The sequence below is a fragment of the Lissotriton helveticus genome, chromosome 3_1 (assembly GCF_964261635.1).
Source record: "Lissotriton helveticus chromosome 3_1, aLisHel1.1, whole genome shotgun sequence".
Classification (NCBI taxonomy): domain Eukaryota; kingdom Metazoa; phylum Chordata; class Amphibia; order Caudata; family Salamandridae; genus Lissotriton; species Lissotriton helveticus.
In genome coordinates this window covers 1,800,647,257-1,800,664,654 of record NC_136061.1, presented here as the reverse complement: position 1 = coordinate 1,800,664,654, position 17,398 = coordinate 1,800,647,257, and positions in this window count along the sequence as shown.

The window sequence follows — 17,398 nt, the reverse complement described above, 5'->3', positions numbered from 1 at the left end:
TTTCTCGTACATGCTGTATATATTTTTGGCAGTATTGAAACCTGAAGGTTGAGATTGGAATATTTATGATTCCGTGTATTATCCATTCACTGACAGGTCGTTCTGACATTGTCATTGGTAATCTTTCTAGTTTTTCAATGCTCAAGATTGTATAATCAGCACCCTTTTGCGCCATACCGATTTGTCTATCAGTAAGGTTAAAGATTTGGAATAGTGACGTTGTGTTGATTAAACGCCAAGGCACATAGCCTGAACGCAGATTTTGTAACGTCCAGCCAAGCTGTACAATGGAACGCAATTGTGACTGACCATGTTGTGATAACAGTAAGTCTTGCGATAATATATCGATTGCTGAAGACACAATGCTGTCCAATGAAAAAATTCTGGAGGACAGAGTCATTAACCCATTGTCCACTACAGATAGTGATTTTTCCAAATTAATACGGTCAATTTCCCGTATTCTTTCTGCTGTCTCAATTTGAGTAACCTTCCAGGCCTCATTGTATGCTGCATATACAGAGGCTGCTATGAAACGCTTTTGACGCTGTTTGCGTGGTCCCATTATGAAATCACGCAAGTCAGCACCATCAGTAAGTAAAGTTAGGTGTTGCTTAATTTCAGGCAGTGTGGAAGTTTGTAGCCATTGAAGGCATAATTTGCCCACACTGTAGGTTGTTATTATCCCTGGGTGATGTCTTTGGGGATATCTAGGGTCTGGCCTGGTCATTTTGAAACCCTGTGTTTTATTCAGGAATCTATCTTGACAGTTATTTGTATCTGTGGGCCAGATCAACCATTGTTTCCAATCAGGATGTGTTCTGTTTTGGTTTAGTATATGGTTTACATCTATCTCTTCATCTGTATCAGAGCTATTGCTAAACATTGTTGGCTTTGGAATAGACGGTTTAATTAAATCTTTGATTTTGGCTAAGCCAAGACAGGTGGTTTGTTGAACAGTGTCATTTAAAAATATCATTTGTTCTGGGATCATGCAGGCTCTAAACAAAGCTTCTATACCCTGTACTTGCCATTCTTTTGTACCCCAAACACTTTTCAAATCAACATTTTTGTCCCAATAATCAAATCCAAATGTATTCATTTTTTCAAAGAATGAATCTGAATATATCAATTTTGTGTTGGTTATCATGGTTTTCATCCCTGTCTTGTTTGACAATTTAAAATAAAATGTTTCAGCATTACTTGTGTTAAAACCTGAAAAATATGAATATTTGTCATACACGGTTCTAGAGCTCCCTTTTGGAGGTGTAGCACAATGTTCCCATTGATTATAACTTAAAAGATTTCTAGGTTGTGCAGATTTATGTAAAAAATGGTTACCATAATGGTTATAGCAATACATACTATCATAATTTGTAGAACCTTGCAAATAATCATGTTTTGTAAATTTAGCAGACATTACTAAGTCAGACATCATGTTGTTAATACTTTCGAAGTCCCAATCATCAGCAAATGAGTTTGGTTTTGCAAAGTCACTCAAGGAGATCTTGATTTGGTGTGGATATTTCAGGATCTCGACCGGACCATAAATTTCATAGTCAGTGTTGTCCCAGGCTACCCCACCAGGTATAGGATTGGCTGTGAAGTTGGCTGAAGAAAGTTCTCTTTTCTCGACGTGTGAAGATGTGTGTGGTTTGAGGACCAAGTTGATGTTCTGACTTGCTGTGTCCATTTTAGCATATTTTCCCTCAATGAAGCGTCCCAAAGTAAATACCATGATGAGCCAAAGTATGAGGATAAATGCACCAAAACCCACCCAAAATTCAATCCATGGAGAAACCAGATATGTTTCTTTCAGATGTTTCAAAAGTTCCTTAGCTTTGTCTTTAAAGGATTTTGATGATGGCTGTGTCTTTGATTCACTGAAGCCGTCAGAGGAATCATCGAAGTTGATGAAGTAACCGGATGCAGTTCTGTCAATTGTTCCAATTGGTTCAGGATTTCTGTTTTTTGCATTTTCACTTGCTACTTCAGTATAGATTGGTGTGTCTCTGCTAAATGTCTTTATTTGGGTTTTCAGAGGTCTGAGTTCTATTGCATTGTTGCATAGTCCTTCTTGTTCTTCTTTAGGCGTTTCGAATGTGATGAGCCTTTTTGTTAGGACCTCTGTGCTGGTAGCAAACCTTGGTGTTCTGCTACTTATTGGGAGTCCACTTGGCCTACTGTTTGTTATCGGCCACATGTTGTGGTTTTACCAGGTCGATGGATACAACTCGGTTCTCCTTTTTACCAGCAAGTGGCGGTAGTACAACTGATCTTGTCCCGTTGACAGACAAGACAGGAACTGCTTTTCTGTAGGAAGGCCCAAATTCCTTCTTTACCGCGATCTTTTCCCTGACTAGATCCCCGACTTTTGGAATCCAGACAGGTCTTGCTGGGACAGGTGGTGATTCTTCAGTGGTCGTTGGCTGTTGTTTCAACTGTATGTTGCTCAGGTCTTTTCTTGTTTTGTTTAAGTCCTGCAAAATAGCCAAACGGTCTTTGACATCAAAGCTTTTTTCTTTAACCACTGAAGTCTGACTATCAAGGTCAGAGATCAACATCCTAGTTCCAAATAATAATTCGTACGGACTGAATCCCTTCAGAGAATTTCTTGGCAAGTTATTTAGACTACGTTGGACACTTATTAGATGTTTGACCCACCCAGCTCCCGAACCTAATATCCTTTCCATTATAGATTGCTTTCTGCCTTGGTTTTTTCTTTACACCATCCAGTACCCTCAGGAAGGAAGTGAGAAGATTCCCGCTGGGCTGTGCTCATTTGGCCATGTTTCCCCCCAGGCTGGTGTGCCAGAGTGAAAACAATGGTCGAACGTAACATGCTCTTACCGTATATGCCATTTAGACTCGCAAATCTTGTATAATAGTCCGGACGTCAGCCGAGTGCTGGTGATCTACATTATAAGTGGAAACTAGCCTGTATATGTTAATCGCAAGCCATTCTTTTTGCTGGTAATATTATCTGCCTTGATACGACGAGGTATTAAACTGTTTCTCTCCCCACTGCGATCTCTGTTGCAGTTTGGGCAGTTTTTTACAAGCATGGTGTAATGCAGGCTCATGCCTGGCCACCAGTACCGTGATTGTAATTCTTCCAGAGAATCTTTTAATTTAAGGTGTCTGAGACCCTCGCCCATGTGTGCGTCTGCGATTAACAAGTTTCTCCTGTCCATGTTTGGCATTACTCTATCCCCCACTCCAGGGATTCGAGCAAAAGGGACGGAGTTCGCATCGATTATGTATGTATAATTGAGTGGATAGTTGATCGGTAACGCTGAGCAGTCGCCTTTTGATGACGTTTTCACCGCCAGCATCGTTTCACCGTCAATGTATTTTAATGTACGCTTTTTTCGATCTACGGGAGCCGGTTTAGTGGCTGCCGCTGCGGCTGCTTCAGCCAATGAATTCCCCACAACGTGAACGCCATCACGCTGATGACTCAGTGGGTGTGTCACGTGAGTCTTTGGTAGTTCTTTTTTCAAAAGAGCTACTTGTTCCCAGAGCAGTTTCTGCTTTATTGGTGCATCTGTGTCATCTTTGTAACCGTTCTGAATCCATGTCTGCAAATCCTTGTTATATGCTTTGACGCAGTAATATGAATCTGACACTATAAGTGTCGGGAATTCGCGATCCGCATTATCTAGCGCCATTTTCAAAGCTATTATTTCAGTTTGTAGTTCTGAATTTGTTTCTACTGAGTGTGATTTTGTTAATAGAGGTCTTAGTTTACCTCCCCGCCACACTTCTTTTGTAATCTCACATGTGGGGTTGTATGCTTGTTCTCCCCAAACGGAGGGTTGAGCATGTCCGTCTGTATAGATTACACAGGCGTAATGTCGTAGAGGCAGAATGTCGATTGGCAGAGGATACGTCTTTTCATATTTTAGATTTTTTAATTCTTCTAGTTCTGGATCAAAGTAGTAGTATACTTTGTCCGTTGTGATTGAATTCACCCATTGTATCCATTCCGGATTCAATGTTGTTGTTGGTAAATTACACGGTGTTGTTAATGCCTCAAAGGCTGATTCTGCTGTTCTGACTGTGATATGTCTACCGTCAGCTATGTCTTTTTCTCTAGCTATTGCGGTTTGAACTGCACGAATGATTTTTTCTGTATTACTGAATTTCTGTTCAGCTTCTGTGTACAAGTGTGATTTGAATGCAATTGGTACCTTTTCTCCTTCATTAGAAGTCAGGTATGTGAATCCGCATCTCCCTGGGATGACCTGAATCACAAGATTGCGTGTGTTATCACGTGTTTCTAATTTTGTTTTAATTAGCATGTCTGTTTATAAGGATCTCAAAATGTCTGTGTGTGTTTGAGTCCAATTGGATCTTTTAAAGTCTGGTTTAATTAGATCATAAAGGGGTTTGACCCTTTCTGCGTAATTTGCAATGTATGTTCTTCCGAAATTTAGGAAACCTAGAATTGACTGTAGGTTTTTTAGTGTTTTAGGAGCTTGGATTACGGCACATTTCTCTAGGAAATTGTCAGCCAAGCTTTTGCCTTCACTTGATAACTCATATCCTAAGAATAGGACCGTCAGATGGGCAATTCTGGACTTTTTAAAGTTGAATTTGTAACCCTCTGCAGCGTACCCAAGTATTATGGTGTTCACCCTTTTCAAGTGAGTCTCCAAGTCATCATCTGTTAAGTAAATGTCATCGACATAAGATAATGCTTCATCATCATATAGTTGTAGTAATTCTGTTACTCTCGCTGAGAATACCCCCGGGCTGTTCTTGTACCCCTGGGATAACCGACAGAATTGCTTTTGAGTGCCATTTACTGAGAATGCAGTTAAAGATCTGCTCTCTGGTGCTATGTTTTGACAAAAGAATCCATTGGAGATGTCCAAGGTTGTTTTGTATTTTTTGCGCACTATGTTATTCATTAGTGCAGCACTGTGTGAGTTTTGCACTGCAAAGGTTTTGCAACATGTGTTAAGGTGTCGGTAATCCAAAACTAGACGATATGAATTGTCTGGTTTGGAGACCGGAAACAAAGGATTGTTCATTTGTGAGGTGCAAGTTTCAATCACCCCCTGGTATTCTAGCTGATCTAGTATTTCATTTACCTGTTTTTTAGCTTCTTGCTTAATTGGGTACTGCCTTTGTGCAGTAGGTTGTGATTTTAACTGGATTTTGTGAGGAGGGGAGTCCTCATCCCATCCTACATGATTTTTATATAAAGCAGGTGCTAAGGCCACTGCCCACTTTCTAGCAAGTGTGTATTTTTTATGAATCGGGATTTGATTCGAGAAGGCAGGCATAATTACTTCTTCGCCATGAGGGCACTCCCTGACAAACTCTGGTGGCCAGTCTTTTTCAGCTAGAAGGATGTCATAACCCTTTGAGAGGTTATCCCAAAATAGTCCCCTTATTTTCCTAGTCTTATCTCCCTCTATACGTAATGTTATCTCGTATATCTTGTGGGGCTTGCTAACTCTGGTGTCTGCAGTTTCCACTTGAAGGTATTCATTCGTGTCCACTGTCTCCAGATGATTCATAAGGACTTTGCGAGCTATGCTCACCTCTGCTGCGCTGTCTAGCATTGTCTGAGCCCATTCTCCGTTTTTCAGTTGTGTCCTCAGTATTCTCGGCATTTTTAACTACCTTGATACTGGCTACCTTCTTTTTTGGAAATTGTAATTTCTTTTTTAGCTGAGCAGGTTCCTTGTCTTTGGACTTGAAGTACTCTTCTGATCGTCCTCTTCTTTCCGATTTCTGCGAGGAAGTCTGAAAAGATTGAGAGGGACGTGTATCAATGTCTTGATATCTATCAGGTTTTTTAATATTATCCCTATTTCTAAGGTTATATCTATTCCCAGAGGGGTCACTCTGCGGTGACCTCTGTCTTTGGTTTGGAGATTTCTCTCTTCGCCTGGGAGACCTCCCTCGGGACTGGAATTTCTTTTCTTTAGGATTGGATTGTTTGTTTCCATCCCAGTTCTTTTTTGGTGAATTATTATTAAAAAATATTTTTTCTGGACTTGTAGTCAGTTGCGGTTTTACTGGTATTCCACCTAGACTATCTCTGCCTAGTTCTTCATAGGATTTTTCTATGATTCTGGCAATTTCAGCTGGTTGGTCTGCTATATCTGTCTCTTTTAACCTCTGGCGGATCGCCACGTTTGCTGCCTCACCTTTTATGTTGGCTAATAATATAGCCGAGACCTGCTTGAAGTCTTTTAGTAATTTCATACCAAGGGTTAAAGCAGGTTCTGGACCGTATTCATCTTAAATTTGTTTTAGCACATCTGGTATTACTGAAATGGATGGAACACCGTGCGTTTTTGTGTAGATGGAAGCAAAGACTGTACCCCAAGTGTCACAGTCCTCAATGTGTGGTGCGATTCCCATTGGGAGACATATAGTCAGAATCCTGTGTTTTTCTAATGGGGTGGTGTCAGGAAACACCGCCTCTATTTGGGTAATTTTCTGTGCCAACCAGAATGGTATCTGTTCCCGTTTAGCTGGAACTTTACCTAGGCAGGATTGGATGTTCTGTGGTGTAATTTTATTTGTGTTCCCCTGGTGAGGGGTCAGCTGTGGAAGTTTAATCGCTGGCTGAATTGTTGAAGTCCGCATTACATACTGAACTAATTGTCTATGAATTTTTAGTAGTTGTTTTAGCTGTATTAACAGCTCTGCTGCAGGCATTCTTTCGATGTCTGGATGTGGTGTGTATCCGGCTAAGACCGGCCACGTTGCTCCTGGTCTTCCTAAAGGACCGAGCCTTGTAATGTGATTGTTATGTATTAGGGCGCCATCAAATAAGAGCAAATGCTCTTGGAATTTGAGTGGTACTTCCACCTCCTCGAAAGGAGTGTACGTTTCAGGAGGTTCCTCTACTTTGTAATAGTGGAAGTACTTTGTTACAGCATTTGCTGCTGGAAAATGTATCCATGAATAGTATACCTCTGTCTGCCGATATTCGTGTGCCTCGATTACGAATATGACTGTGCCACCTCTAGGTGTCAGTCCATTTTCTATAAGTTTTAAGGTTATAGATCTCCTTTTAATGACCGGAATGAGTGTTATATTCGGGTCTGCTGCTTGCATGGTAGCATCAGCATCTGCGAGTTCAGTTGCTAATCTAACTGCCTCTCTTTCATCATCACTCTCTGCCATTTTACAGACAGGATGGTATTATGTTTGTTTGCAGATCAGGTTTCTTTATGGAAACAGAGATTAGATGCACAATATTTTGGGAATGTTTTTATCCTTCAACGTTGACTATACCAAGAACCATACATAGGAGTTCCCTCCTGCGAGGTTTTGGAGGATATTACCTTTCACCCACTCCAGACGTCTTTGGAGTATAATGGAAAAAGGGGTCTGAGTGAGAAAGCACGACTGAGTTACTCTAAATGTCTTACGTTAGTTTTATCGCCCTTTCCAAACGCGTTGGGCGCCATGTAGTGTAGCTCCTATTTTCCCAATAGGCTCTGCGCATTGGAATAATACCTACAGCAGTAAAGGCCTAGACCAGACGTTAACTAGGTCTACTACTGTCGATACTAGACTTAATTTTTGGGTTTGCCAGCGTAGCTCAGAGTTCGCTAGAAACTTTCTCGAATGTTCAAGGAGGAATTAACTTCCCTGATTAGACAAGAAGGGATTTAGTTTCTGACAACCATAGAACATGACAACTTTGCTCTTCCCTAATCAAGAGTCAATCTCGAGAGTCGTGTGAGCACAAGGCAATTATTTTACTCAGTCAGTACGTGCATTCTTAGTCTCATCAGATTGTAGAGAAAAGGAAGAGACGGGCGTGTTCAATAAAAAGGTGTTATTTATTGATCAGTCTCTTTTCTCATACATGAGAAATGGATCGATATTATTGCAATACTTATAGTTAAGTAAAGTGCATACATTAAAAGCAATAGTATAAAATAATACTGTAAAAACATTGATATGGTTTCTGAGCCATATGATGTTTAAAATGATTAAAATATATTTACATACACATATACATTTGACTAAACGTACTCAACTGGTGTTTCTAAATACGCCTACCCCGTGTACCTGACCTAAGTCTAATGCGTGGGCGGGAATAGAAAGTTACAGTTTAAGTTAAGTTTGTTTTTGCCAAGTGAATAACTAAAGAATTCTCTGTGAGGGGTTATTCAGTTCTGTACCTGGAAGTTAGGATGAATGAGGAATGGTATCTCTTTCTCTGCTCTCGATATTCCAGGCTGCCTGCGAGGGCTGCCCAGAAACGCCGGTGCTGGGTCTCTCGGCTTGAGATAGCAGCGCGTCTCTCAGCGCGTCAGGAAGGCGGGGCTGCTGCCAGCGGGGTCTGCTTCTGCTCTCGGCTTCGGCAAGTATGGCTGCTCCGTCTCGTCACCACGCGTGTGTTTGCATAGGGCAAGATCGGCAATATTTATACCTTAAAGGTGCCGAGATTGACGTAAGGATGGACATAGATACGTCAATAAAGATGTCATACGACTTGCTCGTTAGCACATTCTTTACTAAAGTTCTCTGTGAAATCAAAACAATGGCCGCACGGATTTTCCAGGTTGTCATAGGTTTGATTTGTTATGAGAACGTCGTATGCCTTATCAGGGGCTGGAGGAATGTCGCTTGTCTAATTAGATCTCAAGCGTTATGACCTAATCAGATAACACGTTCCTGTGCCGTAGTGTGACTGCGTCAGATAACGGTATCTGCATCATGGGGGCTGTTCTTGCCTCATGGGCTGACTGTTAGTTAACTTGATAGTTAGTTTAACCAGAATAGGGTCAGGAATAGGGGGATCGATTCAGAACCTATAGGAATACATGACACAGGTACCCATTTGGAAGGAGGCCACACGAGACTCATGGCTTCTCACAATTTAATGACATCTTTGCACGTAGGTTTCCAACAGTAAAGCACACTTCTCAGAAATTGCCAGACGCGTTTCGGGTTGTAAAATCCCTTCCTCAGCGGCATTAAAGTGGTCAGTCAGCTCAGTTCGTTGTGCACGTAATTTAACAGTTCCTGCCCAGATGGGCGTGACTCTATGGCATTTTGGGATCTGTAGTGCCTCTAAGTATTCCCCATGTGGGTGCGCTGATCTTCGCCACATACTCGGTTTTGTAAATCCACAGTGGGTCGAGGTGAACCATGTGTTGTGGCCTGCGCTGCTTTGTAGATGCCACTTGGAGCGTTGCTGACACCCCCCTGCAGAGCGTCTGCATTCTCGTTCTTCCTGCTGACAACCATCTGGCATCAGCATAGACCCGCAGCAGCGGTGGGTCTCCTTCCGCGACCGGGAAAGCCGTTTCTAAATAAATTCGATGCAGGTACCCATTTGGAAGGAGGCCACACGAGACTCATGGCTTCTCACAATTTAATGACATCTTTGCACGTAGGTTTCCAACAGTAAAGCACACTTCTCAGAAATTGCCAGACGCGTTTCGGGTTGTAAAATCCCTTCCTCAGCGGCATTAAAGTGGTCAGTCATCTCAGTTCGTTGTGCACGTAAATTAACAGTTCCTGCCCAGATGGGCGTGGCTCTATGGCATTTTGGGATCTGTAGTGCCTCTAAGTATTCCCCATGTGGGTGCGCTGATCTTCGCCACATACTCGGTTTTGTAAATCCACAGTGGGTCAAGGTGAACCTTGTGTTGTTGCCTGCGCTGCTTTGTAGATGCCACTTTGAGCGTTGCTGACACCCCCCTGCAGAGCGTCTGCATTCTCGTTCTTCCTGCTGACAACCATCTGGCATCAGCATAGACCCGCAGCAGCGGTGGGTCTCCTTCCGCGACCGGGAAAGCCGTTTCTAAATAAATTCGATGCAGGTACCCATTTGGAAGGAGGCCACACGAGACTCATGGCTTCTCACAATTTAATGACATCTTTGCACGTAGGTTTCCAACAGTAAAGCACACTTCTAAGAAATTGCCAGACGCGTTTCGGGTTGTAAAATCCCTTCCTCAGCGGCATTAAAGTGGTCAGTCAGCTCAGTTCGTTGTGCACGTAATTTAACAGTTCCTGCCCGGATGGGCGAGGCTCTATGGCATTTTGGGATCTGTAGTGCCTCTAAGTATTCCCCATGTGGGTGCGCTGATCTTCGCCACATACTTGGTTTTGTAAATCCACAGTGGGTCGAGGTGAACCTTGTGTTGTTGCCTGCGCTGCTTTGTAGATGCCACTTCGAGCGTTGCTGACACCCCCTGCAGAGCGTCTGCATTCTCGTTCTTCCTGCTGACAACCATCTGGCATCAGCATAGACCCGCAGCAGCGGTGGGTCTCCTTCCGCGACCGGGAAAGCCGTCTCTAAATAAATTCGATGCAGGTACCCATTTGGAAGGAGGCCACACGAGACTCATGGCTTCTCACAATTTAATGACATCTTTGCACGTAGGTTTCCAACAGTAAAGCACACTTCTCAGAAATTGCCAGATGCGTTTCGGGTTGTAAAATCCCTTCCTCAGCGGCATTAAAGTGGTCAGTCAGCTCAGTTCGTTGTGCACGTAATTTAACAGTTCCTGCCGAGATGGGCGTGGCTCTATGGCATTTTGGGATCTGTAGTGCCTCTAAGTATTCCCCATGTGGGTGCGCTGATCTTCGCCACATACTCGGTTTTGTAAATCCACAGTGGGTCGAGGTGAACCTTGTGTTGTTGCCTGCGCTGCTTTGTAGATGCCACTTCGAGCGTTGCTGACACCCCCCTGCAGAGCGTCTGCATTCTCGTTCTTCCTGCTGACAACCATCTGGCATCAGCATAGACCCGCAGCAGCGATGGGTCTCCTTCCGCGACCGGGAAAGCCGTCCCTAAATAAATTCGATGCAGGTACCCATTTGGAAGGAGGCCACACGAGACTCATGGCTTCTCACAATTTAATGACATCTTTGCACGTAGGTTTCCAACAGTAAAGCACACTTCTCAGAAATTGCCAGACGCGTTTCGGGTTGTAAAATCCCTTCCTCAGCGGCATTAAAGTGGTCAGTCAGCTCAGTTCGTTGTGCACGTAATTTAACAGTTCCTGCCCAGATGGGCGTGATTCTATGGCATTTTGGGATCTGTAGTGCCTCTAAGTATTCCCCATGTGGGTGCGCTGATCTTCGCCACATACTCAGTTTTGTAAATCCACAGTGGGTCGAGGTGAACCATGTGTTGTGGCCTGCGCTGCTTTGTAGATGCCACTTGGAGCGTTGCTGACACCCCCCTGCAGAGCGTCTGCATTCTAGTTCTTCCTGCTGACAACCATCTGGCATCAGCATAGACCCGCAGCAGCGGTGGGTCTCCTTCCGCGACAGGGAAAGCCGTCCCTAAATAAATTCGATGCAGGTACCCATTTGGAAGGAGGCCACACGAGACTCATGGCTTCTCACAATTTAATGACATCTTTGCACGTAGGTTTCCAACAGTAAAGCACACTTCTCAGAAATTGCCAGACGCGTTTCGGGTTGTAAAATCCCTTCCTCAGCGGCATTGATGTGGTCAGTCAGCTCAGTTCGTTGTGCACGTAATTTAACAGTTCCTGCCCAGATGGGCGTGGCTCTATGGCATTTTGGGATCTGTAGTGCCTCTAAGTATTCCCCATGTGGGTGCGCTGATCTACGCCACATACTCAGTTTTGTAAATCCACAGTGGGTCGAGGTGAACCTTATGTTGTGGCCTGCGCTGCTTTGTAGATGCCACTTCGAGCGTTGCTGACACCCCCCTGCAGAGCGTCTGCATTCTCATTCTTCCTGCTGACAACCATCTGGCATCAGCATAGACCCGCAGCAGCGGTGGGTCTCCTTCCGCGACCTGGAAAGCCGTTTCTAAATAAATTCGATGCAGGTACCCATTTGGAAGGAGGCCACACGAGACTCATGGCTTCTCACAATTTAATGACATCTTTGCAAGTAGGTTTCCAACAGTAAAGCACACTTCTCAGAAATTCCCAGACGCGTTTCGGGTTGTAAAATCCCTTCCTCAGCGGCATTAAAGTGGTCAGTCAGCTCAGTTCGTTGTACACGTAATTTAACAGTTCCTGCCCGGATGGGCGAGGCTCTATGGCATTTTGGGATCTGTAGTGCCTCTAAGTATTCCCCATGTGGGTGCGCTGATCTTCGCCACATACTTGGTTTTGTAAATCCACAATGGGTCGAGGTGAACCTTGTGTTGTTGCCTGCGCTGCTTTGTAGATGCCACTTCGAGCATTGCTGACACCCCCCTGCAGAGCGTCTGCATTCTCGTTCTTCCTGCTGACAACCATCTGGCATCAGCATAGACCCGCAACAGCGGTGGGTCTCCTTCCGCGACGGGAAAGCCGTTTCTAAATAAATTCGATGCAGGTACCCATTTGGAAGGAGGCCACACGAGACTCATGGCTTCTCACAATTTAATGACATCTTTGCACGTAGGTTTCCAACAGTAAAGCACACTTCTCAGAAATTGCCAGACGTGTTTCGGGTTGTAAAATCCCTTCCTCAGCGGCATTAAAGTGGTCAGTCAGCTCAGTTCGTTGTGCACGTAATTTAACAGTTCCTGCCCAGATGGGCGTGGCTCTATGGCATTTTGGGATCTGTAGTACCTCTAAGTATTCCCCATGTGGGTGCGCTGATCTTCGCCACATACTCGGTTTTGTAAATCCACAGTGGTTCGAGGTGAACCTTGTGTTGTTGCCTGCGCTGTTTGTAGATGCCACTTCGAGCGTTGCTGACACCCCCCTGCAGAGCGTCTGCATTCTCGTTCTTCCTGCTGACAACCATCTGGCATCAGCATAGACCCGCAGCAGCGTTGGGTCTCCTTCCGCGACCGGGAAAGCCGTCCCTAAATAAATTCGATGCAGGTACCCATTTGGAAGGAGGCCACACGAGACTCATGGCTTCTCACAATTTAATGGCATCTTTGCACGTAGGTTTCCAACAGTAAAGCACACTTCTCAGAAATTGCCAGACGCGTTTCGGGTTGTAAAATCCCTTCCTCAGCGGCATTAAAGTGGTCAGTCAGCTCAGTTCGTTGTGCACGTAATTTAACAGTTCCTGCCCAGATGGGCGTGGCTCTATGGCATTTTGGGATCTGTAGTGCCTCCTTGTATTCCCCATGTGGGTGCGCTGATCTTCGCCACATACTCGGTTTTGTAAATCCACAGTGGGTCGAGGTGAACCTTGTGTTGTTGCCTGCGCTGCTTTGTAGATGCCACGTCGAGCGTTGCTGACACCCCCCTGCAGAGCGTCTGCATTCTCGTTCTTCCTGCTGACAACCATCTGGCATCAGCATAGACCCGCAGCAGCGTTGGGTCTCCTTCCGCGACCGGGAAAGCCGTCCCTAAATAAATTCGATGCAGGTACCCATTTGGAAGGAGGCCACACGAGACTCATGGCTTCTCACAATTTAATGACATCTTTGCACGTAGGTTTCCAACAGTAAAGCACACTTCTCAAAAATTGCCAGACGCATTTTGGGTTGTAAAATCCCTTCCTCAGCGGCATTACAGTGGTCAGTCAGCTCAGTTCGTTGTGCACATAATTTAACAGTTCCTGCCCAGATGGGCGTGGCTCTATGGCATTTTGGGATCTGTAGTGCCTCTAAGTATTCCCCATGTGGGTGCGCTGATCTTCGCCACATACTCAGTTTTGTAAATCCACAGTGGGTCGAGGTGAACCTTGTGTTGTGGCCTGCGCTGCTTTGTAGATGCCACTTCGAGCGTTGCTGACACCCCCCTGCAGAGCGTCTGCATTCTCGTTCTTCCTGCTGACAACCATCTGGCATCAGCATAGACCCGCAGCAGCGGTGGGTCTCCTTCCGCGACCGGGAAAGCCGTTTCTAAATAAATTCGATGCAGGTACCCATTTGGAAGGAGGCCACACGAGACTCATGGCTTCTCACAATTTAATGACATCTTTGCACGTAGGTTTCCAACAGTAAAGCACACTTCTCAGAAATTGCCAGACGCGTTTCGGGTTGTAAAATCCCTTCCTCAGCGGCATTAAAGTGGTCAGTCAGCTCAGTTCGTTGTGCACGTAATTTAACAGTTCCTGCCCGGATGGGCGAGGCTCTATGGCATTTTGGGATCTGTAGTGCCTCTAAGTATTCCCCATATGGGTGCGCTGATCTTCGCCACATACTTGGTTTTGTAAATCCACAGTGGGTCGAGGTGAACCTTGTGTTGTTGCCTGCGCTGCTTTGTAGATGCCACTTCGAGCGTTGCTGACACCCCCCTGCAGAGCGTCTGCATTCTCGTTCTTCCTGCTGACAACCATCTGGCATCAGCATAGACCCGCAGCAGCGGTGGGTCTCCTTCCGCGACCGGGAAAGCCGTTTCTAAATAAATTCGATGCTGGTACCCATTTGGAAGGAGGCCACACGAGACTCATGGCTTCTCACAATTTAATGACATCTTTGCACGTAGGTTTCCAACAGTAAAGCACACTTCTCAGAAATTGCCAGACGCGTTTCGGGTTGTAAAATCCCTTCCTCAGCGGCATTAAAGTGGTCAGTCAGCTCAGTTCGTTGTGCACGTAATTTAACAGTTCCTGCCCAGATGGGCGTGGCTCTATGGCATTTTGGGATCTGTAGTGCCTCTAAGTATTCCCCATGTGGGTGCGCTGATCTTCGCCACATACTCGGTTTTGTAAATCCACAGTGGGTCGAGGTGAACCTTGTGTTGTTGCCTGCGCTGCTTTGTAGATGCCACTTCGAGCGTTGCTGACACCCCCCTGCAGAGCGTCTGCATTCTCGTTCTTCCTGCTGACAACCATCTGGCATCAGCATAGACCCGCAGCAGCGTTGGGTCTCCTTCCGCGACCGGGAAAGCCGTCCCTAAATAAATTCGATGCAGGTACCCATTTGGAAGGAGGCCACACGAGACTCATGGCTTCTCACAATTTAATGACATCTTTGCACGTAGGTTTCCAACAGTAAAGCACACTTCTCAGAAATTGCCAGACGCGTTTCGGGTTGTAAAATCCCTTCCTCAGCGGCATTAAAGTGGTCAGTCAGCTCAGTTCGTTGTGCACGTAATTTAACAGTTCCTGCCCAGATGGGCGTGATTCTATGGCATTTTGGGATCTGTAGTGCCTCTAAGTATTCCCCATGTGGGTGCGCTGATCTTCGCCACATACTCAGTTTTGTAAATCCACAGTGGGTCGAGGTGAACCATGTGTTGTGGCCTGCGCTGCTTTGTAGATGCCACTTGGAGCGTTGCTGACAACCATCTGGCATCAGCATAGACCCGCAGCAGCGGTGGGTCTCCTTCCGCGACAGGGAAAGCCGTCCCTAAATAAATTCGATGCAGGTACCCATTTGGAAGGAGGCCACACGAGACTCATGGCTTCTCACAATTTAATGACATCTTTGCACGTAGGTTTCCAACAGTAAAGCACACTTCTCAGAAATTGCCAGACGCGTTTCGGGTTGTAAAATCCCTTCCTCAGCGGCATTGATGTGGTCAGTCAGCTCAGTTCGTTGTGCACGTAATTTAACAGTTCCTGCCCAGATGGGCGTGGCTCTATGGCATTTTGGGATCTGTAGTGCCTCTAAGTATTCCCCATGTGGGTGCGCTGATCTACGCCACATACTCAGTTTTGTAAATCCACAGTGGGTCGAGGTGAACCTTGTGTTGTGGCCTGCGCTGCTTTGTAGATGCCACTTCGAGCGTTGCTGACACCCCCCTGCAGAGCGTCTGCATTCTCGTTCTTCCTGCTGACAACCATCTGGCATCAGCATAGACCCGCAGCAGCGGTGGGTCTCCTTCCGAGACCGGGAAAGCCGTTTCTAAATAAATTCGATGCAGGTACCCATTTGGAAGGAGGCCACACGAGACTCATGGCTTCTCACAATTTAATGACATCTTTGCAAGTAGGTTTCCAACAGTAAAGCACACTTCTCAGAAATTCCCAGACGCGTTTCGGGTTGTAAAATCCCTTCCTCAGCGGCATTAAAGTGGTCAGTCAGCTCAGTTCGTTGTACACGTAATTTAACAGTTCCTGCCCGGATGGGCGAGGCTCTATGGCATTTTGGGATCTGTAGTGCCTCTAAGTATTCCCCATGTGGGTGCGCTGATCTTCGCCACATACTTGGTTTTGTAAATCCACAATGGGTCGAGGTGAACCTTGTGTTGTTGCCTGCGCTGCTTTGTAGATGCCACTTCGAGCATTGCTGACACCCCCCTGCAGAGCGTCTGCATTCTCGTTCTTCCTGCTGACAACCATCTGGCATCAGCATAGACCCGCAACAGCGGTGGGTCTCCTTCCGCGACCGGGAAAGCCGTTTCGAAATAAATTCGATGCAGGTACCCATTTGGAAGGAGGCCACACGAGACTCATGGCTTCTCACAATTTAATGACATCTTTGCACGTAGGTTTCCAACAGTAAAGCACACTTCTCAGAAATTGCCAGACGTGTTTCGGGTTGTAAAATCCCTTCCTCAGCGGCATTAAAGTGGTCAGTCAGCTCAGTTCGTTGTGCACGTAATTTAACAGTTCCTGCCCAGATGGGCGTGGCTCTATGGCATTTTGGGATCTGTAGTGCCTCTAAGTATTCCCCATGTGGGTGCGCTGATCTTCGCCACATACTCGGTTTTGTAAATCCACAGTGGTTCGAGGTGAACCTTGTGTTGTTGCCTGCGCTGTTTGTAGATGCCACTTCGAGCGTTGCTGACACCCCCCTGCAGAGCGTCTGCATTCTCGTTCTTCCTGCTGACAACCATCTGGCATCAGCATAGACCCGCAGCAGCGTTGGGTCTCCTTCCGCGACCGGGAAAGCCGTCCCTAAATAAATTCTATGCAGGTACCCATTTGGAAGGAGGCCACACGAGACTCATGGCTTCTCACAATTTAATGACATCTTTGCACGTAGGTTTCCAACAGTAAAGCACACTTCTCAGAAATTGCCAGACGCGTTTCGGGTTGTAAAATCCCTTCCTCAGCGGCATTAAAGTGGTCAGTCAGCTCAGTTCGTTGTGCACGTAATTTAACAGTTCCTGCCCAGATGGGCGTGACTCTATGGCATTTTGGGATCTGTAGTGCCTCTAAGTATTCCCCATGTGGGTGCGCTGATCTTCGCCATATACTCGGTTTTGTAAATCCACAGTGGGTCGAGGTGAACCTTGTGTTGTGGCCTGCGCTGCTTTGTAGATGCCACTTCGAGCGTTGCTGACACCCCCCTGCAGAGCGTCTGCATTCTCGTTCTTCCTGCTGACAACCATCTGGCATCAGCATAGACCCGCAGCAGCGGTGGGTCTCCTTCCGCGACCGGGAAAGCCGTCCCTAAATAAATTCGATGCAGGTACCCATTTGGAAGGAGGCCACACGAGACTCATGGCTTCTCACAATTTAATGACATCTTTGCACGTAGGTTTCCAACAGTAAAGCACACTTCTCAGAAATTGCCAGACGCGTTTCGGGTTGTAAAATCCCTTCCTCAGCGGCATTAAAGTGGTCAGTCAGC